Here is a 26,682-nt window from a genome sequence, read left to right as displayed (position 1 = left end):
ATGAATAACACTTCTTTCTCATTACACCTAGGTTTCTGGAAATTGTGGTAAGAAAAATGTTCTGAGGCCTAACTACAATGACATTGTTTCCATCATGCCATATGTTTTGAGAAAATGGAGTTTTTCGCAAAGATGTTTATGACCTTTTATCTTATTCATCTAAACAGAGTTGAACATACTTCTTTAAAAGCATCAAAAAGTTGGAATGAAAATAAGTTCTTGTTTGACTTACTTGTAAGAAGATACTAAAGCCAAGACTTGGAGTTCGCTTGAATTCTTAAGTAGATGGCCACATGTTAATGGATGTTGGGCCAAGGTGGCTTTATTTTGGGAAATTTCTAATCTTTTATGACTTGTTATGGTTCTGAAGCTTCTGAAATACTGTTTTTGTCACCTTAGCAAGAAATCAACAATTGAGATAGAACTTTATTTATTAAAAACAATTTTTTTAAATGTTTATTTATTTTTGAGAGAGAGAGAGAGTGAGCAGGGGAGGGTCAGAGAAAGAGGGATACAGAATCTGAAGTAGGCTCCAGGCTCTGAGCTGTCACCACAGAGCCTGATGGAGGGCTTGAACCCACGAACCATGAGATCATGACCTGAGCCGAAGTCAGGTGCTCAACCGACTGAGCCACACAGGTGCCCCTAAAGATAGAACTTTAAATTGTAAGATACACATTTGCTTCCTCCAGTAATTGAAATTTACGTATTGATTTATCAGGACATTGTGCATATACATCATGTAAGTCTTTACTAGGATTTTTTATCATAATCCCAGCTAATGCAGAGCCTGGCACATGGTGATAGTGGATGTGGGAGGGAGAAACTTTTTTTTTTAAATTTTAATGTTTATTCATTTTTGAGAGACAGAGAGTGAGGAGGAGAGGGGCAGAGAGAGAGAGGAAGACACAGAATCCAAAGCAGGCTCCAGGCTCTGAGCTGTCAGCACAGAGCCTGATGCGGGGCTCGAACTCACAAGCCGTGAGACCATGACCTGAACTGAAGTCAGACACTTAACTAACTGAGCCACCCAGGTGCCTCAAGAAGCTTCTTAATCTAGACCTGGAAGTTTAGGAAGTGAAAACAGTATTTTACAGGCTGTAATGATAGGTGGAAGGCCGTATTTGAGGAGCTTCTGGAAATGGGAAGTGATTCCTCAGAGACTAGGCAGGAGGGAGGGCATTAAAAGGAGCAATTTGTGGGTCAGGATTGGAGTTGATAGCTTCCGCGTGACTCTTAGCTCATGAGTTTTCTTCTGACCCATCCCACTACCCAAGTTTCCTCTAGTCTGATGTATGTGCTCCTCCCCTTTGCTTATCTGTCATACCTGTATGTTCTCTGTGACAACACTCAGCCTACTGTCCTCTGGATGAAAGTCCTGGCAGAGCAAAAATAACCTCTTGGAGTAGTGATGTCTCTCTTCCAGAGCACTCCATGACACCACTTCTCAGCTACCACTGCTCAGTGGCTAAAGTGATTGATTTTGAGGTGGGTAGATATGTTAAATACATCTAAGAATAGATTAGTCATTAGGCACCTGAGATGTTGAAGACTGTGGCTAGCCATAGGCATTTCATCAGCCACCCTGAACCCATTTCCTTTGGTTGGTGTGGAATATTTTTAAAAAGCAGAGCACATTTCTTTTTTTTTTTTTTTTTTTTTTTATTTATTTTTGGGACAGAGAGAGACAGACAGAGCATGAACAGGGGACGGGCAGAGAGAGAGGGAGACACAGAATCTGAAACAGGCTCCAGGCTCCGAGCCATTAGCCCAGAGCCTGATGCGGGGCTCGAACTCACAGACCGTGAGATCGTGACCTGGCTGAAGTCGGACGCTTAACCGACTGCGCCACCCAGGCGCCCCAGCAGAGCACATTTCTAAAGAGACGGAAAATGGGCAGATAAAAGCTTAGGGAGCCACACGTGAGAATGCATGTTTTTCAAATTGCAATTTAGTATTTACTTCAGTGACAGGGTTTATTGGTAGGTGGAAGGTTTGATTCTTAAAAAATCTTTGAAAACGTCAGGCATTTTGAGTTCCCTCTCTATTCGTGTATATATTTTACTTGTATATATATTTGTATACTTGTATGTATATTTGTATACTTGTATGTATGTGTGTATATGTGTACACACACACATATATATTTATAATCAGTCTCCATTCCCCGCCCTCCTGACTTCTTGCTCCCAGCAGGGTCAGGAGCGGGCCGAATTGCTGTATTTAATCTTTAAGAGGGGTTCTCTGCCACAGTGCTGCAGCTCCCTCTGTCCCCCCACCTCTCACACAAAGTCTTGGGCTGGTCCTTCTGGAGAAGTGTGTGTGTTGGTGATGAGGGTGGGAAAGAAGTGCTCTGGCATTGAGATACTTTCTCTAGGGGGGGAAGGAAGGAATTTTTCTTGGATCACTATTGCCTCTATAGTTTGTTAGCTTGATCATCTGCATTTCTTCATATATAGTTCACTCGTGCTGAAATTTTAATTTGGAATACTTTGCTGTTTTGTACTGTATCTATCAAGGGTTCCAGACAAGATGCATTTTATTTCCCATGTTCTTGTGCTTGTGTGAATTTCCCAGCTGACCCTCACAGTGGTGAGCCAGGGGCAGTCTCAGCAGAAGGATGCTGAATTGGGGACAGCGGGTGTCAAATAACAGTCTTCCCCTCATACTATCACCTTCTAGACCAGGTTACACTAAGGAATTTTACCCCATCATAATGAAGAGTTTTTAGAGAAAGAATATTGTGAAAAACATCATGCTATTTGAACACATAGGGCTTCAAGTATATCTGTGTGGCCATTTTAATCAAACATAGTCAGGGATACTAGGCATGTGTCACATAGAATATGAGAGACACAGCTAATCAGATCTGACCCATTTCTGTGGTACTTATCATGTGACCATCTGCCAGGTCCAGACCGCTTTACAAGATGATTCTGATGAAATTGTTAATAAAAATGGCAGACATGTATTGTGTTCACCATATTACACATGATGCTAAAGGATCTACGTGTCTGTGTCAGGTGGTTGTCCAATACTTTATGCAAGAGGAACTATTATTATCCTCATTTTACAGATAGGGAAACTGAGGTATAGTACAGTTAAGGAGTGTGTCCGTGGTGAAGCATCTAGTAAGCAGCCAAGCTAGTCATTGAACCTTAACTCCCAGACATGCCCCATGTGATACTGTGTCTCCAGGCACAGCTAGGCGGTGGCCTCCTTTATCCCACCTGCCTTCATGCTGTGTTCACCTTAACCTATGAACTGAGCTAAATGTGGTCTTGTTTATATCAAACAACCTAGAAACTCTCTTGCCCATGAAGCCCCCATGCTTACAAGTGGCAGCATTTCCTCTGGAAGGAAGGTGAAACGTTTGCCAAAGTGAATGTGTATAAACTTGTAAAATAAGTTCATTAAGTGAAAGGCTCTGTCTTTTTTTCTTCTTCAATTTTCAATATTTAAAGCTTATTAGAGTTTTTACAAAAGACTTAATCATGTATTTTTTTTTTAAATGAATAATATGTTTTTAACCTAATAAAAAGTTAACGAAGCAGCCTCGCAATACTTTGTTTGGAAGGAAATAGAGTTTAAATAGTGACCTATTTTTCCAGCCAAGAGTTGATGTAAACCAAGCTGTCATGTTAACTATTTCCATTAGAATAGAATCATGTTAATTACAAATTCATTTTGGCTTAAAAGTATAGTTGTCAGGGGCGCCTGGGTGGCTCAGTCAGTTAAAGCATCCAGCTCTTGATTTCAGCGCAGGTCCTGACCTCACATTTGAGACTGAGTGACATGTAGGGGGATGGAGCCTCATGTCAGGCTCTGCGCTAAGGAAGGAAAGTGCTCGTGAGTCAGGTGTACTGGATATAGTGAAGAGACAGCCTTTTCCTCACGGCTCTTTGTCATAGATGAATTGACCATACAAACAAGGGTTTATTTCTGGGCTCTCTGTTCTGTTCTGTTGATCCATGTGTCTTATTTTTGTGCCAACACCATAATCTTTCGATTACTGCAGTTTTGTAGTGTATCTTGAAATTGGGGATTGTGATACCTCCAGCTGAGTTCTTTCTCAAGATTGCCTTAGCGATTCAGGGTCTTTTGTGGTTCCATACCAATTTTAATATTATTTTGTTCTAGTTCTATGAAAAATGTGGTTGATATTTTATAGATTTTGCATGCCTTATTTTAAAAATTGTTTTCAAATTCTTAAATGTATTTTTTGTTTCCTTTCGGTTTACTAATTCTTTGAAACTCAGTGTGACATTTGCTTTACGGTCGAATTACACGGTCAGTTTTTAGAAATACTCCATATGTATTTGAAGATCATGTTTTGCCAAGTTGGTGGACACAAAGATCTTTACAAGTCCATTAAAATCAAACTTAAGTACACAACTGAGTACTAACCAGGAAATGACTCTTGGCTGGGGAAAGAACCACCTGAGAGGATTAGAGGTGACAGTGTGTGGGGCTTCCATGCGACTGTGAGTAGTGCCTATTCCCACTAGCCAGACTGGAAAAACCTCATGATTCATGCAGGATTAGGCAGAGGACACGGAAAGACCTTCCATCATACCGGGGAACAATTAGCCCTAGCTTGAGCACTGCTTCAAGCACACATAACAAATCTTAAAAGAAAATCTGATAGGAGCAAACTGTGTCCCGGAAAAAAAGATTGAGAATAATTTTGGGAAAACAAAAATATCAAAGGAGGTATAACTCACAATATCTACCAGCAATAACAGAAAGCTCTCCAGAAAACACTCAGATATTTGGAAACTAAATAACATGCTTGTAAATATGGGTCAAAGAAGAAATCAAAAAGGAAATTAGAAGTTGCTTGAGCTGAGTGAAAATGCAAACACAGCATGTCAGAATTCATGGGGTGACATTAAAGCAGTATTTAGGGGGAAATTATAGCACTAAATGTCTCTTTGAGATGAGAAGATAGCTCTTAAATCAGTGACCTCAGCTTCCACCTTAAGAACCTAGAAAAACAAGAGCAAATTACATATTAAGTAAGAAGAAGAAAAGAAATACTAAAGATCAGAGTGGAAATAAATGATCTAGAAAACAGAAAAACAAGAGAGAAAATCAATTACACCCAAACCTGTTTTTTTGAGATTAAAAAAAAAAATTGATAAATCTCTAGCTATGCTGATCAGAGATGGCATAAATTACCAATATCAAGAATGAGAAAGGTAACATCAATAGAGAGTTTACAGATATTAGTAGAAATATAATAACTTTATGCCAATAAATTTGCTATTTAGATGAAATATTCTCATTCTTTGAAAGGCACAAACTAACAAAACTCAAGAAGAAATAGTTACCCTGAATAACTTTATGTCAACTTAAATAATTGAATTTGTAGTTAAAAATCTCCCTATAAAGAAAATTACAGGTCCAGACAGCTTCATTGGTGTTTTCCACTAAATATTTAAGAAAGAATACCAATTCAAAACAAATTTTTCAGAAAATTGCAGAGGAGTGAATATTTTCCAATTCATTTTATGAGTCCAGGTTATTCTATTTCTAAAAACCACACGTTATATAAAAAGAAAACTATAGACCACAATCTCTCATGAAAATAGATGCAAAAATCCTAAACAAAATTTTAGTAATTTTAAATCTAACAATGTATAAAAAATATAATACATCATAACCAAATGAGGTTTATCCCAGGAATGCAAGGTTGGCTTCAACATTAAAAAAATCAGTCAGTGTAATTCACCATATTAATAAACCAAAAAGAAAGAGCATATGATTGTCAAAATATATGAAGAAAAAGCATTTGGCAAAATCCAACACCCATTCATGACAAACTCTTAACAAATTAAAAATAGGAGGTGTCTGAATGGCTCAATCAGTTGAGCATCCAACCCTTGATTTCCACTCAAATCATGATCCTAGGGTCATGGGACTGAGCCCCGTGTCAGGCTTCGCCCTGAGCACTGACATGGAGCCTGCTTAGGATTCTCTCTCTCTTTCCCTCTGCCCTTCTCTGCTACTCTCACTCTCAATGTCTCTAAAATAAAAAATTAAAAATAAAAAAAGAGGATTTTCTCAATCTACAAAAACCCTATAGCAAACATCATATTTAATAGTATAAGACTGAATACTTTCCTCCTATGATTGGGAGCAAGACATAAAGATGTCTGCCCTTATGATTTCTAATAAAATTGTATTGGAGATTCAATTGACGATTCAATAAAGTTAAGAAAAAAGTAATAAAAGGCATTCTGATTAGAAAGGAAGAAGTAATGCTGTTTTTATTCACAGAAAATATGATTGTCTATGTAGAATATCCAGTGGATCCACAAATAAGCTACCAGAACTGAATGAGTTTAGCAAAGTTAAAAGATACCAGATCGACACATAAATATGTGTTTTATTTCTGTATAATAGCAACAAGCAATCAGAAATTGAAATGAAAAGGATACTATTTAAAACAGTGCAATGGGGCGCCTGGGTGGCTCAGTCAGTTGAGCATCCGACTGTTGATTTTGGCTCAGATCATGATCTTGTGGTTCCTGAGATGGAGCCCCACATCAAATTCTGTGCTGTCAGTGCAAAGCCTGCTTGAGATTTTCTCTTTCTGTCTCTCTCTCTCTGCCCCTCCCCACTCAAAATAAATAAATAAACATTTAAAACTGAAAAAAAATTAAAACCGTGCAATGGACTTAATGTTTGTGTTCCCCCCAAAATTCACATGTTGAAATCCTAATCCCAATGTGATGATATTTGTAGGTGGGGGTCTTGGGAGATAATTAGGTCACGAGGGTGGAGGAATGAGATCAGCGCCCTTATAAGAAGAGGACAGAGTACTAGATAGCTTTTTTTCCCACCATGTGAGGACACATCAAGAAGATGAAGATAAGCCAGAAAAAGGCCAGTCACCAAGAGCTAAATTCTGACGTAAGCCTGGAGAGCTGATACACCTTAGAGACAGGGCAGTACAAGTATATTGTTGGCCTTGGAGCTGAAGCTGGGGGTAAACTGCTGTTGGTGGTCTTTATTAATAGGAATTGGGAAAAAAGAGCGTATCTGCATACCAGTGACCAGAAAATGTGTTAACTTACTGAAGCAGTGAAACCATACCTGGTACAGTAGCTACAACTGGAGTCGCTGCCTGGTTAAGCTTATGATAATCCGCCATCATTCTCCAATAGCCTTCTGTCTTCTGCACAGGCCACGTAGGTGAGTTGAATGGGTGTGGGATAGAAACCACCACTTCTGCATCCTTCACGTCCTTGAGGGTATTACTGACCTCTACAATCTCTCCAGAAAGGCAGTATTGTGTTTGGCGTACTATTTTCCTAGGCAGAGAGAGCTGTATTGGCCTCCATTTGGTCTTTTCCACCCTAATAACCCTCACTCCACAGAACAGGGAACGAGTGCGGGGATTCTGCCAGTTAATAAGTGTATCTATTACAATTATGCATTCTGGAACTGGTGAAAGAACCGCAGGATGGGTTTAGAGACTCACCAGGTCCGCTATGAGATAAGCCTCCTTTGATTTTTCTCCATAAGCCCCTTCTATGATGGTAGGCCATAGTGATGTTTTGAGTCTCAGCATTAGTGTCGATTCAGAGCCAGTGTCCAGTACTCCCCATCAAACAGTTACCTTGGTAAAAGGCCCGAGATCCCTTCAGGGAAGGCTAGGAGAAAAATGAACAGTATAAGTTTTTGGCAGTGCAGATCAAGGATCAATTCCAACAGATCAATTCCTTATACAGATCAAGGAAGAATTTAGTACACTTCTTGTCTATTTCACTTCTAGAAATACTGCGATCAAATAGCCAGTGCCATAGTGATGTACAGGTCAGACTATCCTGATTGCTGCTTTTACTCTGCTGTCTCTTACAGTTGCCACGCCCACCTTGCGCCTGGAGGCTGAATGCTGCCACTTGGCCCTGCCAGCCCAGGGTTCCAATTACTTCCATTGCATCTAGATTTCCCAAGTCAGTGACTTAGTCCCTACTAAGGTCTGGCCTACAGAAAAGAGTGAGTGATCACAGAGCTTTTCAAGGATGCTGGGGCTCTCCTCACAAATTTCGTTTCCACAGTTGTGATAAAAAGTATGCTTTCTAGGCTCTCTGATGTGGGAGAGTAGGCCTTAAATGACAAATTCACTCTAACGTTCCACTCTCCCCACATCTCTGAATCCCTTCCTTTACATTAAGCCAAGGCAGATCTGTCATTTCTAAATCACTCACTGTGGGTCACCTCTCGGTCTATGTTTTAGTCAACCAATGAAACTGTTAGAACTCTTCTTAACTCGCTGAGCTGCAACATTAATTGCAGAATCTAAGTTTAGTGAGTCTGTATCAATGAATTTGGCTCAATTTCCACTGTTACCCCACACCCTCAACATCTGTTCCTACATAGGTCCCTCATTTAGAAATCTGTATAAAGTCAAAAACTCAAATACTTCTGGAGTAGAGCGGACCTCCTCATGGGTCACACTTTTTACCTCACCTCTAGGGACCTGCTGTGACTTCAGTTCAGTTAGAGGTCTAGAAACAAAAAGGAGTGGTAGGGGTGGGTTCTGAGGAGAATCAGGATTGTCTTTTATAGCACCTCCATCAGAGGAGACCATATCAGTTTCCTCGGGCAATGCAGGGTTAATTCCCTCAGACTGGGTTAATTTCCTCAAAGAAGACTTTTCGGAATTTAGGGACTCAACGTTTCCAGCTTTATCAGGGTTCGACTCACACATCGCCATTCCAACTTACAGGATCCCATCCAATACCGTCACTAAACAGTAGGCACTTTATGAGGCTGGGAGTTGGGCTTGCATTGTAATTCAGCTAGTCACAGGATAGGATCCTACACTAGATTTTCAGCAATCTTGACCCTGTGGCTACAGAAGATACAGTTCTCTCTAGGGCACACATAGAAGATCTCGGGTAATGTATGCAGCACTTGAGCTAGGAATTCTAATCCCTGAGCTCATCCTTTTATTTCACGACTTTGTCCAGTGACATTAGGAGCAACAAGGTAATCTCATTAAACTTGTTAGTTTTCCAAAACTGTTGAAAAGTTTCATATACATGGTGACCCAGCTCCTTGCTTCTTATACTAGTTGATTAGAAGTGTCCAGTGGAGATATTTAGTGTCTTGCTATTACCAGATCAATCCATGGACTATCAGTGCCCTCTCTACTACTAGAAATAGAGTAATTAGCATCTTTAAATCTAATCAGATTAGAGGGTCCATTCCAGAAACCCCAGAAACAATTCAGAAAACTCATTCTTAAAATTCTATTCCTGGAGAACCAATCTTAGTATCAAAGTCTGTACTAGTTGGGTTCTCCGGAGAAACAGAATCTAAAAGGGTTTCTGTGTGTGTGTGTGTGTGTGTGTGTGTGTGTGTGTGTACGTGCGCGTGCAGGGGTGGGAGGGAAGAGGGAGAGAGAGAGATTTATTATAAATAATTGGATTGTGGAGACTGAGATGCCTCAAGTTCTACAGTTGGCAAATTGGAGACCTGGGGAAGCTGATGGTGATGTTCCAGTTCCAGTCTGAAGGCCTGCGAACCAGGATAGCTAAGAGTGTAAGTTCCAGTCTGAGTCTGAGTCTGAAGGCAGGAGAAGACTGATGTCCCTGAGTGAAGACTGTCAGGTAGAGAGCAATTTGTTCTCATTTGGGTCAGCCTTTTTGTTCTATTCAGGCCTTTAGTGATTGGGTGAGAGCCACTCACAAAAGGGACAGCTCTCTGGTTTATCAGTCTACTGATGTAAATGTTAACCTTTTTCAACACCCCCCCCCCCCACACATACTCAAAACAATGTTTGACCAAATATCTGGGTACCTTATGGCACAGTCAAGTTGGTACATAAAAATTAACCATCGCAGATGGTAAGGGTTAAAGTTGCCATCGAACAAGAGATGGAAGCTGGCTGATAAAGTTGGCAAAGCCGGTAGATGAAAAATCCTGTGTTCTCAGGACTCTGGAGTACCCATGCTTACCTGCCCTGGAAGCTTCCATGGAGGCTCCTACATGAGGAAACTAAATAAATTTACAGCTTGTTTAAACCACTCTTATTTTGGTTTTTGTTATAGCCTTTAAAACCAATATCAAAATTATATTTTGCCTTTTGGGTTCTTGAATATATTTGGCTCTGGAGGAATTCAGAGTGAAGGAAAAATATTAAGTTCTTTTGGAAATGTTGTGGATTTTCTCCCCTATATGTGTGTCAATATCAGGATTGAAGATGTAGATAAAAAAAAAATAAAGGGGCACTTGGGTGGCTCAGTCGGTTAAGTGTCTGACTTCTGCTCAGGTCATGATCTCGCAGATCGTGGGTTTGAGATCCTCGTCGGGCTCTGTGCTGACAACTCAGAGCCTGGAGCCTGCTTCAGATTCTGTGTCTCCCGCTATCTCTGCCCCTCCTCCGCTCTGTGTCTCTCTGTCCCCAAAATAAATATAAACATTAAAAAAATTTTTTTAAATAAAATATATTTGTAACAAAAAGGGTCTTTTTTTTTTTTTTTTTAATGGCCTTAAGATAGTCTACAAAGGTATTTTGCCAAATATATAACAGGATGTGATGTGGGGGTGAAATTCTATCTGTAATTCCTAGTTCTTTCTTTCTTAAACTGGTGAAAAGGCAGCTAGGGGGACACCATGTTGCGGTCCTTGAGCAAATTCTAGCTTTGACTTGGAGATGAAATATTTGTCTGGCTAATCTTACCTAGCAGTGTTGAGGTTTACATGAGGGCTTGCTTTTTATTAGGCATGTACTGATCTGACTTGTTTGAGTTTTATTGGCACTTACAACCATGAGAAGATCACTGATTCATAACAGCAGAATTTTAGGTGATTCATTCAATTCATTAATCAAAATGATTATTTCAGCAATGATTTACATTTGAGAATCAGTAACTAACTTATCTTTTCTGATTTAAAGGTACTTGAATTATTTGGTATCAAAAGACTGAAATATTTGTATTTGTTGAAGTATAATTTATATAAAATAGAATGCACATATCGTGGGTGTTTCAATGCCCTGTAACCTCTGTCTACGTCATGGAGATATTTCAGAAGTAATCACATCAGGCTTTTATGAATGGGTATTGATGGTGAAGGAGAAAATAACTCAAAGATTTCTTCCAGATTTCTTGTTTAATCAACTGGCCATATGTAAATACTATTTCCTGAGATTGTGAGTACTCAGAAGATTATATGTTAATATGAATGTGAGTGTGAGTGTACCCATGCGTGTGTTTGGTGGAGAGAAGCATAGATGGAAATGTTGGTGTCAATTTTTGACATACAGATTTTTTCAGTGCTTCCAGAACAAGTGGTGATGCTTATTAGACACTTGTCTGGAGTTCAAGAGACAAAGAACTCAACTAGAGATATAAATTTGCTCATAATCAGCAAATAAATGGTTATTGAATGATGGGTAAAGTTGCCTACAAAGAAGTATATAGCTCTTGGAGGTAACTAATAGATTGTTTCCTAATATGGCTTCCATGGTGGACTAGTTCTGTTAGATACTTTCATAAAATTACTTTGTGATCAAATAAGTTTAGAAAATGCAACCAAGAGTACCCCTCTCTTGAAAATGTACAAGATACGTTATTGGATTAAAGACCAGGGAGTCCACTGTATCAAAATATGTTTCACATTTCATAATGCTGTGTTTCCCAAACGCCCCCCACTGTCATACTAAGGAAGAAGGAAACCAAATCCTACCAGTCTTCTGCCTTGTGGTTTTACCTTGTGGATGACCCACACCCAAGCAACTTGGCCCTGGGCAAGTGGAATTCGGATTCACTTTCCAATAACAGTAGGATAGACAGGTCTTTGCGCTTAGAGTTGCAATGCAATCAAGTATTTTTATTTGTTTCTGTTTGCCAAATGTTTAACATCATATTTAAAGCAAATTATAGGTTCTATGTCCTATGTATATACTCATTTTATTTTTTTAACTCAATTTAAAATTTGATATTGGTGTTAATGTTTAAATACTAAGATAACCATAACTTTGCTTTATTGTAGTACTATAGCAGAAGATGTTAAATCACTTAAAGATGTTTTTGAATATAATTAATATCCTTCTTTCTTTGTTTCTTACCTAATATGTTTATGGCTTTGAATAGGCTGTAGCAGTGGGGTGGTTGCTTAATCTTTCCAATGGGGCAAGGAACCCAGGCTGTAAGGATATGTAGTGCCTATTCAATTAAACAGGATTATTTTATAGTTTAACAAGGAAAAAGGCATCTGGGTATGATATTCTAAAGTAAAATTGACTGGAATACTCTTATGCACTTCGTAGGTTCATCCAGTGCCTCTTTGCTGCTGACCTTCAGAGGTCATCAAGCTGTCTCAGCCATATTCCACTCTACCTGGATGTCCATAGGCACCTCAAGCCTGAGGTACCCCAGACAGAGCTTGTTATCTTATTCTCACCGAAAGGAGATGTGGGAAAGCTTTGATTGTTTCTGTTATAGTTACTTTTCCTCTTGGTTTTCTATTTTGCCTCAAGACATTCATTGGTTGATTTTGCACAGCTCAGAAATTCAGTCAAGTATCCTCCCCTCTCTTTTTCGAATCCAGTCAGTCACCAATTCAGTTGGTCTGAAAGGCTTTTGCACCTCTGGACTCCACCCTGCCCTTGGATGATAGATTGTCTTGAGTCCGATCATCATCTTTCATCTGGGTTGTTGCAATAGCCCTTATCTGGTTTCTCTGCCTCTACTCTCTCAGGATTTCAATCCCTCTCCTGTCTCCACCCTTCTGCTAGAGTTATCTGTCTAAAACACAGATCTGATCAAGTACTTCTGCTTTTACAATCTTTAATGACCATCTACAGGGAGACAATCTTTGAGTGGATTAGAAATCCTAATCTGATTTCAGGTACTTTCTTAATCTCATCTCCCACTTCTTTCTCCACTTCTACTTACACAACTTCTCCCAGACACAATATGGGTTTGTTATTCTCTGTCCCTATGGTGTGCTTCCATTCTCTGTGTCCTTGCCTTTTCATCACTCTCCGTTGCCTTCTTTCTCCTTAAATTCTGACTTCTACAGGTAGAAGGAATTTCCCACTCTTCTTATACCTCTGTCACAGCACTAAATGTGTTATGAAAACTAAGTGTATATGTGTAACCCTATCCCACGATAGATGGTGAGCTTCTCAAGCAAGGGTTGGCAAATTTTTTCTGTAGAAGACTGCAGGCCACAGTTGTCTCTGTGTTAACTACTCAATTCAGCCATCTTAGTGTGAAAGCATTCACAGATAAATTATAGAGGAAATGAGTGTGGCTGAATTTCTATAATTTTACTTACAAACAGAAATTTGAATTTCATGTAATTTTTACATGTCACAAATATTTTTCTTCTTTTGCCACCCCACCCGCCACCAACCATTAAAAAAATCTGACAACTATTCTTAGTTCTTGGCCCACACAAACACAAGATTGGACTGCGGACTGTAGTTTGCTAAGCGTGTTCTAAATGGTAGGGCTATTTCATATTTATTTTCAGTAGGTAACAAAATACCTGGCACTGAACGAATGTTTGCTAAAATGAATCATATAGAGACAAATGGTTTTCATTTTATGTTCTATTCCATTACAAACTGTGGTGGTGTGACAGAGTAAAAATTTTTTAATTAACTGAAGATGAAGTAGAAAACCATTTTTAAATTTCAACCTTTGTTTGAAAATCTTTCTGAGGTATGTTTTTCCAATTTTCTGCCCTAGTAAGTACAGTTTAGTTAATGCATTTAATGATTATCTTGCAGTGCCCCCAGGTCATGATTACAGATAAGAATCTCTTTGTGCAGCCAACTAAATGTAGATTATAGAAGGTATAGCTGATTGAACCCCAAATGCATATAGCCTGGGATTTACTTCAGATACTGCTTTCTTGATGCAGAGGTTCAAGCTGTGCTATGCACTTCTTTTCTAGTGATCTCTTTTCCTCTGTAAAGTGGGGCATAGGAACCCAGACTCAACCAAACGAAACTAATTACCGAAAGGTTCTCATTTTTTGGGTTCCAGTTCTATTGCTCCCTATATAGGGAAGTAACGCTGAGCATTGGTGTCATTGATTGCTTCTGTCTTTCTTCTTAGCCCCTCACCCAAGGGAGTTAAAAGTGCAGTGTTGTTAAAGAGAAAACATTGAAAACAAGCAAGTTTGTAACACTGACCTAAGGAAAAAAAGTCACAGGTATCTACAGCATGGACCCTCATTTTAATGATCCAGTTGAAGTTTTCTTTTAAATTAGAGTGCCAAAATGGAAATTCAGAATAATATAATACTGGAACCACCTAGGAGTCCCTTCAGGTGGTGCAAGCACAAAGGCTCGTGATTTTTTCCACCCAGAGTTTACCTGAGCACTTTTCTCTCTTCTACTCGTTGTAGATTGTCTACCTTGTTTTTCAGCATGGAACAGTGGTAAAGGTACTCATCTGGATCACAAGGACTTGAGTCCCTATTTACTCATTTGAGTAAATGCAGTCAATGTGGGATCCTGGAATAGATCCTGGAATAGAAAAAGGACATTGGGAGAAAACTGCAGAAAGTTGAATTACATTTATAATTTAGTTAATGGTTCTGTATCAGTATTATGTAATGTTAATTTCCTGGTATAAACATCACATAGCTGTTATATAAATTGTAAACATTCGGGGAAGCTGAGTGAAGGATATTTGGGAACGATATTTTTGGGGCAACATTTCTGTAAATCTTAAATTATTTCAAAACAAAAAGAGAAAGAAGAACAAGACCAAAAGGAAATAAAGAATTCTTGTTGGACCTTCCTTCAAAATATATGTAGAATCTGGTCACTTCCTATAACCTCTGTTAAAACCACTTTGACTCAATTCATCACTATCTCTCACTTGGATTATTATAATAACTTCCTAATTGGTCTTTTTGCTTCTATTCTTGGTCCCTCAGAGTCAATTTTCAGTGCAGTAGCCAGAATAATTATAAGCAAAAAATTAAAACTCTACAGTATACTGCCATTAGTCTTAGGGTGAAGCCCCAAGTTCTTACATTGGTGAAGAACAGCCACCATCTGGCCCACAGCCCCCCGTGGTCCCCCCTTGCACACTTTCCCACTTCTCACTTCCTCCAGCCATGTTGACCTCCTTGCTGTTCCCTGAGCATATCAGGAACATTCCCATTGTAGAACCTGTGCACTGGCTATTTCTTCTGCTAGGAACAGTCTTTCTCCAGATACCATTATGTTCTCGTGTTTGAATATCATTTCAGTGAGGCTGACTTACACTCTTTAACAATTTTACCCCCCACTGCCTGATGCTCATCTGAACTGGAACTTGCATTCCTCTTAGCGCTGTTCTACCTAAAAGAAATTTCCATTGCACTTCTCATCTTCTAAGACACTGTTTAAGTTTATGTATTTATCATCATGGTCATTGTCATCATCATTATCATTATTAATGGGCTAGTCTCCCCAGACTCAAATGTAAACTCCAGGAGAGCAGGAATCTTTTCCTATTTTGTTTCCTGGTATATCTCAAGAGCCTAGAAAAATTACTGGCATAGGGGCACCTGGGTGGCTCAGTCAGTTGAGTTTGACTCTTGATTTTGGCTTGGGTCATGATCTCATGGTCGTGGGATCCAGCCCCATGTTGGGCTCCATGCTGAGCATGGAGCCTGCTTGGGATTCTCTCTCTCTCTCTCTCTCTCTCTCTCATAAAAAAAGAAATAAAAAGAAAAAAAAAATTCCTGGCACAGAGTAGGCACTCCATAAATACTTGTTAATGAATTGAATTAATGAATTGAATAAAAGGATAGACAGAAATTGAAAACTACTTTGTTGGTAAAGGAAAAAATAGTGTGTAGTACAACTTTATGGCTATTGATTTGGGTCATGGGAAGGAAAAATGCCCCACTAATCAATACAGAAAAAAATATATATATAATTTTCAACTTGTTTTATTTTGTATTTTTAAAAAAATTTACATCCAAATTAGCATATAGTGCAACAATGATTTCAGGAGTAGATTCCTTAGTGCCCCTTACCCATTTAGCTCATCCCTCCCTCCCATAACTCCTCCAGTAACCCTCAGTTTGTTCTCCATATCTATGAGTCTCTTCTGTTTTGTCCCCCTCCCTGTTTTTATATTATGTTTGTTTCCCTTCCCTTATGTTCATCTGTTTTGTCTCTTAAAGTCCTTATATGAGTGAAGTCATATGATTTTTGTCTTTCTCTGACTAATTTCACTTAGCATAACACCCTCCAGTTCATCCATGTAGTTGCAAATGGCGAGATTTCATTCTTTTTGATTGCCGAGTAATACTCCATTGCATATATATACCACATCTTCTTTATCCATCATCCATCGATGGACATTTGGGCTCTTTCCATACTTTGGCTATTGTTGATAGTGCTGCTATAAACATGGGACTGCACGTGTCCCTTCGAAACAGCACACCTGTATCCCATGGATAAATGCCTAGTAGTGCAATTGCTGGGTCGTAGGGTAGTTCTATTTTTAGTTTTTTGAGGAACCTCCATACTATTTCCCAGAGTGGCTGCACCAGCTTGCATTCCCACAGAAAACTATATTTCTAAAGGAAGGTATTTGTTGGATATACCAGTGAAAATGTCCAATAAACTGTTGAACATGTAGCTCTGCAACTCAGGGTAAAGGTCTGGGGTGAAGAGAGAAATTAGGAAGCTTCTACTTATAATTGTAGGCATGAGAAGAATGAGAAAAATAAGGTCTCTTGCAGTTTCGAATATATTTGTTTATCATATCTGCATCCTAAGATGAGGAAGCCTGAGTGGCATGGAGCTCTGGAGGGCTGGGGGTGGCTGGGGATGGAGAAGAGCTCACGAATGAATGTGATAGGGTGCCAGAAGCACGTTTTACCTACTTCACAATCTGGCATAGAGCTAAAGCATTTATGGTTGAGGAAGGTGAAGGATTAGAGGATGCAACCAGGCAGCTCCTTGTCATTTAAAGTGAGACAACCAAAGGATGATGGGGCAGAGCTTCTAATGTCCTACCTAAAAATGAATCAAATCAAATCAGTTTTAACATACATGCAGGGTTGTTTTCTTTTGTTTTGTTTTGTTTACTACAACTGGGCTGGAATTGGGGCAGGGTAGGGGTCAGAAATGGGGCGTGGAGGGAGGATCATGGCCTAGCTCTTACTTTTCTAAACTCTAATAGTCGAATACTCAGTGGTATTTCTTCAGTCTTTTAGACCATCACCTTGTCCCTTCTTTGGAGAATAATTTTGTCATTGAAGCTTTCACTTTGGCAAGAATCCGATTCATCAAGGAAGACAGAACTCCGTGTTTGCCTGCTTCAAGGCAGAGTTAAAGTCTACTTTGGCAAGCTTTACAAGGAAAAGAGAGAAAAGAAAATAAGAGCCATAAATCATCGGAGGCCAGAATACAGGATTAAAGATACTCAATCCATTTCAGAGAGGACTTTTGCTAGCATGTTCACCTAATGACCCTGTTTTCTCCCATCAGCCTTCAGATCCTCCCACTCCGTGTGAGCTACAGGAGTGACATCTTTGTTAGAGGCAGCTACGGGGAACGATGAGATTCTGCAAGACTGGCATAAGGCTTACTTCTTAGTGACACTTCTAAGGGTCGTTGTTCTTAGGCAGGGTCCATTTTGAGAATTTCATGTTCGTGTTTATGTAACAGTACATCTTCAGAAATAATAAGCAGTTGTAACTCAACCCCTGTTGGTCTGTGGTAAACAGAGGAGAATGGCAGGGTTCCCATCTTGTAACTAATCCGCTCCCCTTCACATGACTAATTTAAGTTGTGCATTCACAAACTCTTGGTGAGAATCAGATTTTAAGGGAACATATACTTCGTGAAATTGGGCAATTTTTAAAAGCCCAGGCCTCCAGATTTGTGTTCTGTACACTTGAACTTTAATGAACTTTTCTTCCTTTTCAGATAGGCTAAGAACACCTCTACACCTCATCATGAGTCACCTAGGTAATTATTACCTGTTGATTTTATAATAAAATGCTACTTATCAAATCTATCATGTCACTCTTTACATTATTAAGAAAAAACAATTTATATGGGCCAAATTACACCTGGAGACTGAGGAGAAAAAAAAATTGTTATGATTTGTTTTTCAATTTAACGACATTCTGTGTCAAGAAATCCTGCAAGGAACCTTCAGATAGTACAAGGAGCTTTACTTCTCACGTACAGGAGGCCGTCCTGCCGTAACTCTGGTTATCAGTATCCACTTGGAAATGAGGTAATTTGAACAAGGAATCAACACTTTGGAGCCTCCCCTAAGCCTTCATGTTATAGCTTGAATTCAGTTAAAGGCAGTCCTCAAAGGATCGCCTGTCAGTTCATTGTTTTCAATCAGAATGTATTTACCCTGAGAGAAGAAAGAAGGAAACTGGCATTTATTTAGCCAGGCTTTCCTGCTGTAGTGTGTTTCCAGTGTAATGATGCATGTACCCAAGAACCTAGTATACTGTGAATAAATATTTGTTGAATGAATAAATAAGTAATTAGCCAATGACAAAGTGTTCTCTTTGATTCCAGGGACAAGGGGAGCCTTTCAAGCGCAGTCATCTATTGTTTCCTGGAGCTGAGGTAATATTAATAGAGGAAGTACTCATGGACCTTCCATTGGTGGCTTCTGTGCCTCAGAATTAGCACTAGAAAAGTGCCCTCAATTTTCCTGCATGCTGAAGTGAACTAATCCTCGTTGAGCCGGGAATAGAAGGTCAAGGGTCATAACTGTCATCTTTCTGGGACACTCAACTTCCTGTGGGGGTCCCTGGGCCACACCCAGAGATACTCAACAACTTCACAGGGGACTCTCGGGTTCCTCCTCTCCCTCCCCTAAACGTTCACTAATCATTTGGAAGTTTGATTTGGGAGTTGTGCTTTAAAGCATCTGGCTTAGTTTTGAAATACAGCAATCACTGTTTCATATTACCCCACCCCCACCCCTCCGCCCCCCACCCCCACCCGGTCTTTTTTTTTTTTTTTTTTTTTGCAGCATATGTGATGAGAACAGCCTTGGTCAGAACCATGCAGCCGCCGAATAGTCTTTGTGTCACAGGAGTGGAACGCTTGGATTTTAGTCACCTTCTTTACTTGGATAAGCCACAGAAACAAAAGCTAAACCTGGTGCGTAGCCATGGTTCAGTTCACCCATGATAGGCCCTGAGAAGTTAGCCTTGGTTTCAGATATGTGTAAGTAAGCCATGGTGATTTGAAATTGGGGAGAATGAGATGTGGTTGATGACATTTCCTGAGGACCTGTTGAGTAAGCGGGAGACTCATGTTTCTAAGGAGCATTCGGTTACTTCAGGTCAAAGAGATTTGCATGAGAAATTTGTGCACCTGGAAATATAAATTGCACGCTTAATAATTGCATGTGCAGTAAGGGAAGTTTTATTAAGGCCTTGAGGAAGATTGGACTCACTGGCCATATGTGCTAACAGCAGTGAGGGGAAAACACGGGTCTAGTTGAAAGGGATTACAATCTGGGTTTAGAGCAGGTGGGCGCTAGGATTCGGAACATTCTGACGATGAGACCAGGAGGTAGAGCTGGGAAGGGCGTCTGGGCTAAATGAGCAGCAGCAGAAATCCAGTGCTTTTCCTTTTTATGTGAAACACTCAAGTTTTGTGGGGAAGATTAAGCCTGAGAAATCTAAGAACAGTTTGACTAGTTACACTCTGGAAATCTGGCAAGAGGAAAGGTGAGTGATTAAGGTGGTTTCGGTCTAGCCCATAGTGCTCAGCACTCTTTGGCACTGCTTGGTTTGGCAAAATTGTTAACACCCTTCTGGAGGGAAGCTTGGGGCTGAGAGATTAAGGGCATTACAGGTCAAAGGTTGACTGTGTTAATGTATTTATTTGGGAAACCATACAAAAGCCCTTATTAACCTTGGCTTTTGGAGACCGGGGTTGTCAATCCTTCACTTTCGTGATCCCATTTTCACCTAAAAATGTTTTTGAGCAGCCCAGTATCAAAACAGAATCTATGTACCTCAGGTAGAAACATGTTGAATTGCGTGGTACCTGGAATAAATACTACGGACACTGGCAGCTTCGTTGGTTAGCTACCTATCACGTGAGCTATTCTTTCGTTCCTATAAATTTTGTTACTATTTCAGGAGAGAAGGTAAGTTATTTTTCAAAAATAGGGTGGAAGGAATGTTCTCTATTATTAAAAAAAAAAATTCCTCTTTCAAAATGAAGCTTTCAGATTCCTAATCATTTAGGGGAGCACTGTCTACCTGAAAAAAAAAATACGAGGTGTCTTTTAGTCTCAGGGGGGTTTAGCAACAAACCATTATTGTTTGCAGGCTGATTGTTCTGAGAAGGCGAGCTGCCTTAATGACAGCTTAGGCAGTAACAATCCATGATATAGTACTTACTTGGATGTAGCAACAACTGTGCTCTAAGCCAAGAAGAAGGAGGAAAAAAGTCAGTATCTTGTGCGTGAGAAGCTTGTAGATACCCTGAGGTGACTTCATATAATTCTAAAATAGCAGGTAGCTTCTTGCATAGCTAATCAAGGCATCAGCGCCTGGAGCAAGTGGAGGTGGCTGACAGTGTACTTTGGTTTCAGATGCATTCAGCTCTTTTTGAGTGATATGAGCTTAATTCATATTCTGGTTTCTATACTAAAAGTTTATGTGTTCTGATTTGGCAAATATCCTCCCCCACAACCTGACAGAGCGTGCTTTGATAAAGCTGCCGATCTTAACGTCTTACTTGCATTTGTTCATTTGTTCATTATATGCGGTGAGAAAGTTCGTACAGCTGAATAAAGGGAAGAGGTTTTTTTTTGTTTTTTTGGGTGTTTTTTTTTAAGCATTGAGTTATACCCCACCCTCCACTTCCATTCATTGCTCAGCAAAGGACAAAGGCGGCTCACCTGAAAAACTTGAAATACACCCTGTAGGTAAGTGGAAAGAGCTCACAGAGAAAGGAGTCATCCTGACTTTGTAAAGTAGGTAGGTCATTTCTGGAGAGAGCAGCACCTTCATGAAAGTGAAGGTCACAGAGTGACATGCTTAGATAGTTTTAATTGCCAGCGTCTTGAGGTCTTCCAAAGAAAGTGTAACATCAGTGGATGGCTTTGGTTTGTCATTATGTCCATCCAAGCTCTGGGCTGTGGTTTTGGTTCTATAAATCCCTCTGGTTTAAGATGTAAAGGAAACGACTTCTCGTAGGGACCATTGGCCACTTGCTAGGCAATCACTGTCGCGAGGCAGATCTGCCTTATAAAACAGAGGGCTCAGGCTCAGTGCTCAGGAAGCTACAAGTGGAAACTCCACATTCAAAGAGCCCATAATTTTACTCTAATAGATATTTAGCAGCTTAAATGAAATAACAAGGAATACATTCACTCAGGCGCCATCCAGGAGGATTTGCTGGGTATTTTACATTCCACTCTTTGAAAGGAAAAACATAATTTTTTATACTTTCCCATGATATATGAATATTTTGGTATGCAAAGAGATAATACATAGCATACCTCTAAGTCTAAATCAAGTTCTGTTTGGCCAAAGGGATTTACTGCTATCAGTATAATGCAGGCCAGTCAATCAAGTTGAATTTTTCCTCCAAATCAGTGCATTAGCGTTCAACCAGGCAGCCTCTTGCTTTTTTGGTCTGGTTTGTTCACATGCTGCTCAATTTTCAGGATCAACAAATACGAATGCAGTAATTTACGACTCCATGCCTGTTTCTCCTTACTCCCCAGGACCTAGCTCTCAGGGGTAGTTTGTGGTTTCAGTCATTTTTCCTTTTATCTTTTTTTTTTATTTATTTAAAAAAAGTTTTCTTTATTTTGAGAGAGAGAGAGAGAGAGAGAGAGAGAGAGCGTGCACATGAGCGGGGGAGGGGCAGAGAGAGAGGGAGAGAGAGAATCCCAAACAGGATCTGCATCGTCAGCACAGAGCCTGACTTGGGGCTCCATCTCAGGAATCGTGAGATCAGGACCTGAGCCAAAATCAGGAGTGGGATGCTTACCCAACTGAGCCACCCAAGAGCCCCTGTGATTTTTTTCTGTTAGCCACTCAGAACTCCATGGGTCTAAGCAGAGTTTATCATCCTTCCCTCCTTCCAGTCTCATACACCTTCAAGTCACAGCCCTGATTCTTCTTTTGATTCCCCTCTGACATCTGTTCAGTGCCCTCCCTCCACGGTGCTTGCCCTCCTGTAGTCCCTCTGTGTCTCTAGGCTGGAGTCCTGTCGCATCGACAGGACTGAGTGTGATGGTTACTATGGCAAAGCACTCAGGCTCTGCAGTTAGAACAGACCTTTGCACTTAGTGTACCACTTTCTGTTACTACCCAGCTGAAATGTGGGGGAAATAATAGGACTTCCTCTTAAATAGGAGCAGGCTAGTAAAATACTTAGCATGTTGCTTGGATAGTGTTCCATAAATGGTCATTATGAGTGTCCGCTGGTCTTCCTCACCTCGCTACCTCCTCTTGTCACCATCAGCAGAGTTGTCTTCCTTCTACTTGGAATCAATTGAGCTGCGGCCCTTCTCAGAAATCCTGGGTCACGGCTAGTCCTGTTGGCTCAGGTTTGCACACATTCAGAGCCATCCCTCCATAACTACTTCATGCTCAAGTCATCCTCTTTGCGCCCTTCCAGTCCCCTGGGACAAAGAGCACAGCCCATTCCACTCTTGCACCTCGGTGCCTTTGCTCATGCTCCACCTGGCATGCTGCTCTCTGTTTCTGCCACTCGTTAGTATTCTACTCATCCCTTGAGGTCCTGTTCAAGTGACATCTCTCCCCCCCAGGAAACCTTTTTATATAAATATGTTTGAAGTCTTTTTTGGCCATCTGGTGAGAATTGATTACTCTTTTGGTCACGGTCTCATGTCACTTTGCTCGTACCTCTGGTGAGACTTGCCCAGTTGCATTTTGTAATAGAGTTAGTTGCGGATATCCGTCTCCCTCACGGGATTCTAAACAACTTCAGGGCAGGCATTGTAGCATTAAAAAATGTCGCTATCTACACAGTGCTTTGGTCATAATATATGATCAATAAATGTTTTAGAATTGAATTAAAATTAGATATTATGCGGATAGCATCTAAATATCTGTAAGTGGACTGGACACATTTACTATAAAACTTCGTAGGTATGTGTGACTCTGGTAATACGAGTGGGCCCTCCAATGTCTTTGATAGTCAGCAGCAGGGGGACTCCTCACTCACCCCAGAGCCTTGATGAGATAGCAGATAGAATGTGAGCTGGTGGGCAGGAGTCATCTTTCACATGGCTCGCAATGGAGAGGTTAGAGGATAGGGGTTTCCTCCCTTGCTAAGAGGGTAGAGAGAGGGAGAGCTACTCTTGCTCGGGACATAGTCCTAAAATGTGATTCTGGGTCACTCCATGGTGAGAGCTGGACAGGGAGAGTTGGGATTTACCCCTGGATGACAGGAGGTTGACATTTCCTAAAAAGCCCGATTCCAGCATAGAGGACACCCTTTGTCATTGGATAAAACGTTCACTAGCGTGCAGGTGGGAAAGGTGCCCAGAATCTGTTGAAACCTCTTTTCCCCTTCTTTTCTGGTGACAGGGCGGTGGCTGGGACATGGCTGCCCACCTCAGGACTGCAGTTCCTGACAAGCTTGGCAGCTAGGTTTTAGGCAAAGAAATGTGCTTAAAATTTATGTGTGCAACTTCTCACTCATTTCCTGAGGGAAAGTCTCTGGCACTGGGTCTCTACTTTTTCTTCTCTTCCTACTGGCAGGGATGGAAGTCATTGAACTGACCTTGGAAGCCATTTGTTGAAGATGGCAGAGCTGTGTCAGCCTGGCTCACTGAACGCCTGGGCGAAACAGAGCCTCCTGTTGCAGTGAGAACAGTATCAGCCGCTACATTGCATTTATTATAGTGGCTGTTGGTTCCCCCATACAGGGTCTTTTCTTTTCCCAAAGCTGTCCCCAAATATTTGTTGAACACTGACTATGTGTTAGGCCCCCACTACGTGCGAGAATAAAAACAAGAATGAATGATTCTCAGTCTCTGTCTTTAAGGAGTTTATAGCTAGGTCCAACAGATAAGACACATTGTGATAAAAAACTATACAGGCATGCTCTCGCCAGACCATGGTCAACCTACAACCTGAAGGTTATAGGAAGAAAGAGAGGTTCCTTTCAACTGTAGTGAGCTAGAGAGTCCCACGAAGGAGCTGGGTTAGAAAGGTGGAGAGATGCAAGGAAGACATTCCGGACGGGCAAGTGCAGTGTGTATTTTGAGATTGGGGGAGGTGATAGTGAACTCACAAGTTTGGACAGACTAAAACAATTTGTTTTGGACCAGGGAGTAGCAGTAGTTACCTCTGGACAAGTTGTTGGGATGTGACTGGGGCAACGTCTTGAATACCAGAGCGCCTTGGGAGTTGGTTTCTCCCGGCAGCCAGTGAGGAGCTGTCTAAGGCAACATCATTGCATACCACTGTGAATCTTCCAGTTTGCATGTAGTAACCCAAGCAACATTTTGTTTGTTCACAGATTTGTTGTCCTGGCACCTCGTAGGAAGCTGTGAGAAATTTGCTTCAGTCTCTAAAGTACAGTTTTCTACAAATAGCTGGTTTGTGTACCGGGGGCCTACGGCCATTCCACAGAGCCAACTTCAGAGGAACAAATACATGGATGGTTGTGTCAATGGCTCAACCCTTTCCTTTTAACTCCACCTTTAAAACAAACTTCCTGTCATCTCCCTAGGAAGATTTTCTACATTTTCTACACCAGTGACTTCTTACTGCACCTGTCTTTGTGTAATTACTTCTTTTAAAAAAACACAAGTAAACTTTGCATGTTTAATCTCATTCTTCTTACCTCACTAACTGGCATTTTATTGATTTACCTGTTCAAGAAGTCATGTTCAGACTCAGCTCCTCTGCAGTTACTCTTGTTTGTTTTTATTTATTAACCACCTAGCAACATAGTCTTTACGGGAGCCCTCCTTAACAATTGGTATCCTACACACATGTCTACAGTATTGTGTCGATTTTTCCAGCCATACACACATGTTTCTTCCTTTTGAACCAGTAGCAGGAATCTCAAAACTTGAGAAAGTCAAGCTCAGAGAAAGTTGACTTCTAGGTGGTTTTCCTTGTCTTATCTCCAAAGAGTTAGATGTCTGTGGTCTTGAAATGGCAAAAGTTTAGATGCAGGAGAGTTTGACTGCAGCTGGCAAAATTTGAGTCATAACTTTCAACTTGGGCGGGCTACATTAACTTCAGCGTGTTCCCTAAACATGTGAGGGTAGAAGGCCAACATGCCGGAACAGTATTCTGTGACCCTTTGTCCAAGAGTGACCTTTCTTGAATTATTGAATCAGATGTGGGAGAAGATGGTGTGAAAATAAGAAGGCTTCTCAGATGTTTGAATTTTAGAAGACATTATTCTTGCCAATATGATGGAAAATGTTGTATAATTCATTTTAACATTGTAGAAAATCAGGAATGGAAGCTCCTTTTGGGCCATGGGAAAAAAACCTCTCAACTTATAAATGTTGATATCTCAGTAACTGTTTAACTTATGGAATATTCTGTGGGTCTAATCAACAGAATTGTGATCAACAGTGTGGTGATTTAGCTTTGTTTTTATCACATTCTGGCAAGTTGTGTTTAAACAGGTCATAATATCTTATTCTTTAACTACTATCTCTGTGTTTCCCCTCCTTACAAGAGCAGGGCTGTCATTTAGAGAAGTGAGCCCACGTTGGTGCTAGAATCACAAGGATGCTTTTGCTGCAATATGGATTTGGAGTGTACAGTGTAACCATTTATTTATCTCCATCCACATATGAATTAGCTTGTTTTCCTATCCCTCCCTGGCAGTTGCTGTTTCTTCTTTTAGTTGTTACTTTTTGTTCTCCCTACACATTATTTTTCTTAGTTTCTAAATACCATTGTTTTTGTTTTTAAAGTTTATGGTTGGGGATGGGGGACAATGGGGAATGACTGTTAATGGGTATAGGATTTATTTGGGGGGATAATGAAAATTTCTAAAATTGATTATGGTAATGGGTATGTGACTCTGAATACACACACACACAAAATAATTGAATTGTATGCTGTAAACATGTGCATTTCTTGAGCACCTTGTAGAACCAGATTCTCTGTGGGCCCTAGGATCCGTGGTGAATAAAATGAGTAAGTTCCCTGTCCTCAGGGATTGATATTCAAGTGATGGAAATAAATGCTAAATAATTAAAAAATTGTTTTGTATAGTAATAAATGCTCAAGAGAATATTTAAAGGTGAAAATATTATAGAGAGTTTATTTTAACTTAAGATAGAATCTTCAGGAGAGTTCTCTCTGAGAAGGTAGCATTTCAGGTGATCCTAAATGGTAGAAGAGCAGCCAGACGTGTGCATACTTGGGGCAAGAGCACTCCAGGCAAAGGGAATATACAAGGTCAAGTTCCAGGGTGGCTGGGTATACCAGAGGGCGCATGATGTGCTGGGTATACCAGAGGGTGCAGGTGTTGTAAGGGGAAAAGCCCTTTATTTTTGATGTAATTACAATGGACAGTCATCGGGAGATCATAAGTAGGGGCATGTTAGAGTTTGATTTCCATCTTCAAAAGACTTCAGAGACCAGGCAGAAGGCTGTGATAGTGTTCCAGCTGTACTTGTGTTGTAGTGACATTGGGGAGATGTAACACGTGGTTGATTTTGGAGGCACAGCCCAGTG

The 26,682-nt window shown here is 40.4% G+C and overlaps 1 long non-coding RNA gene across 2 annotated transcripts; it reads left to right on the top strand.

The window, feature by feature from the left end:
* The first annotated feature begins 893 nt into the window (after positions 1-893).
* Positions 894-26,470, top strand: LOC132681984 (uncharacterized). Of its 2 annotated transcripts, none has more exons than XR_013550038.2 (7): positions 894-1,488; positions 7,026-7,200; positions 17,918-17,959; positions 18,131-18,233; positions 18,533-18,583; positions 18,996-19,126; positions 24,491-26,470. It is a non-coding gene; the product is annotated as an uncharacterized LOC132681984 (long non-coding RNA). The 2 variants fall into 2 exon arrangements; XR_013550036.2 differs by having other exon boundaries at positions 23,728-26,470.
* Positions 26,471-26,682: the final 212 nt, after the last annotated feature.

The sequence above is a fragment of the Panthera onca genome, chromosome A1 (genome assembly GCF_046562875.1).
Source record: "Panthera onca isolate mPanOnc1 chromosome A1, mPanOnc1 haplotype 2, whole genome shotgun sequence".
NCBI lineage: Eukaryota > Metazoa > Chordata > Mammalia > Carnivora > Felidae > Panthera > Panthera onca.
The sequence above is the reverse complement of the archived record's forward strand: the minus strand, read 5'-3'. Positions and strand labels throughout refer to the sequence as shown.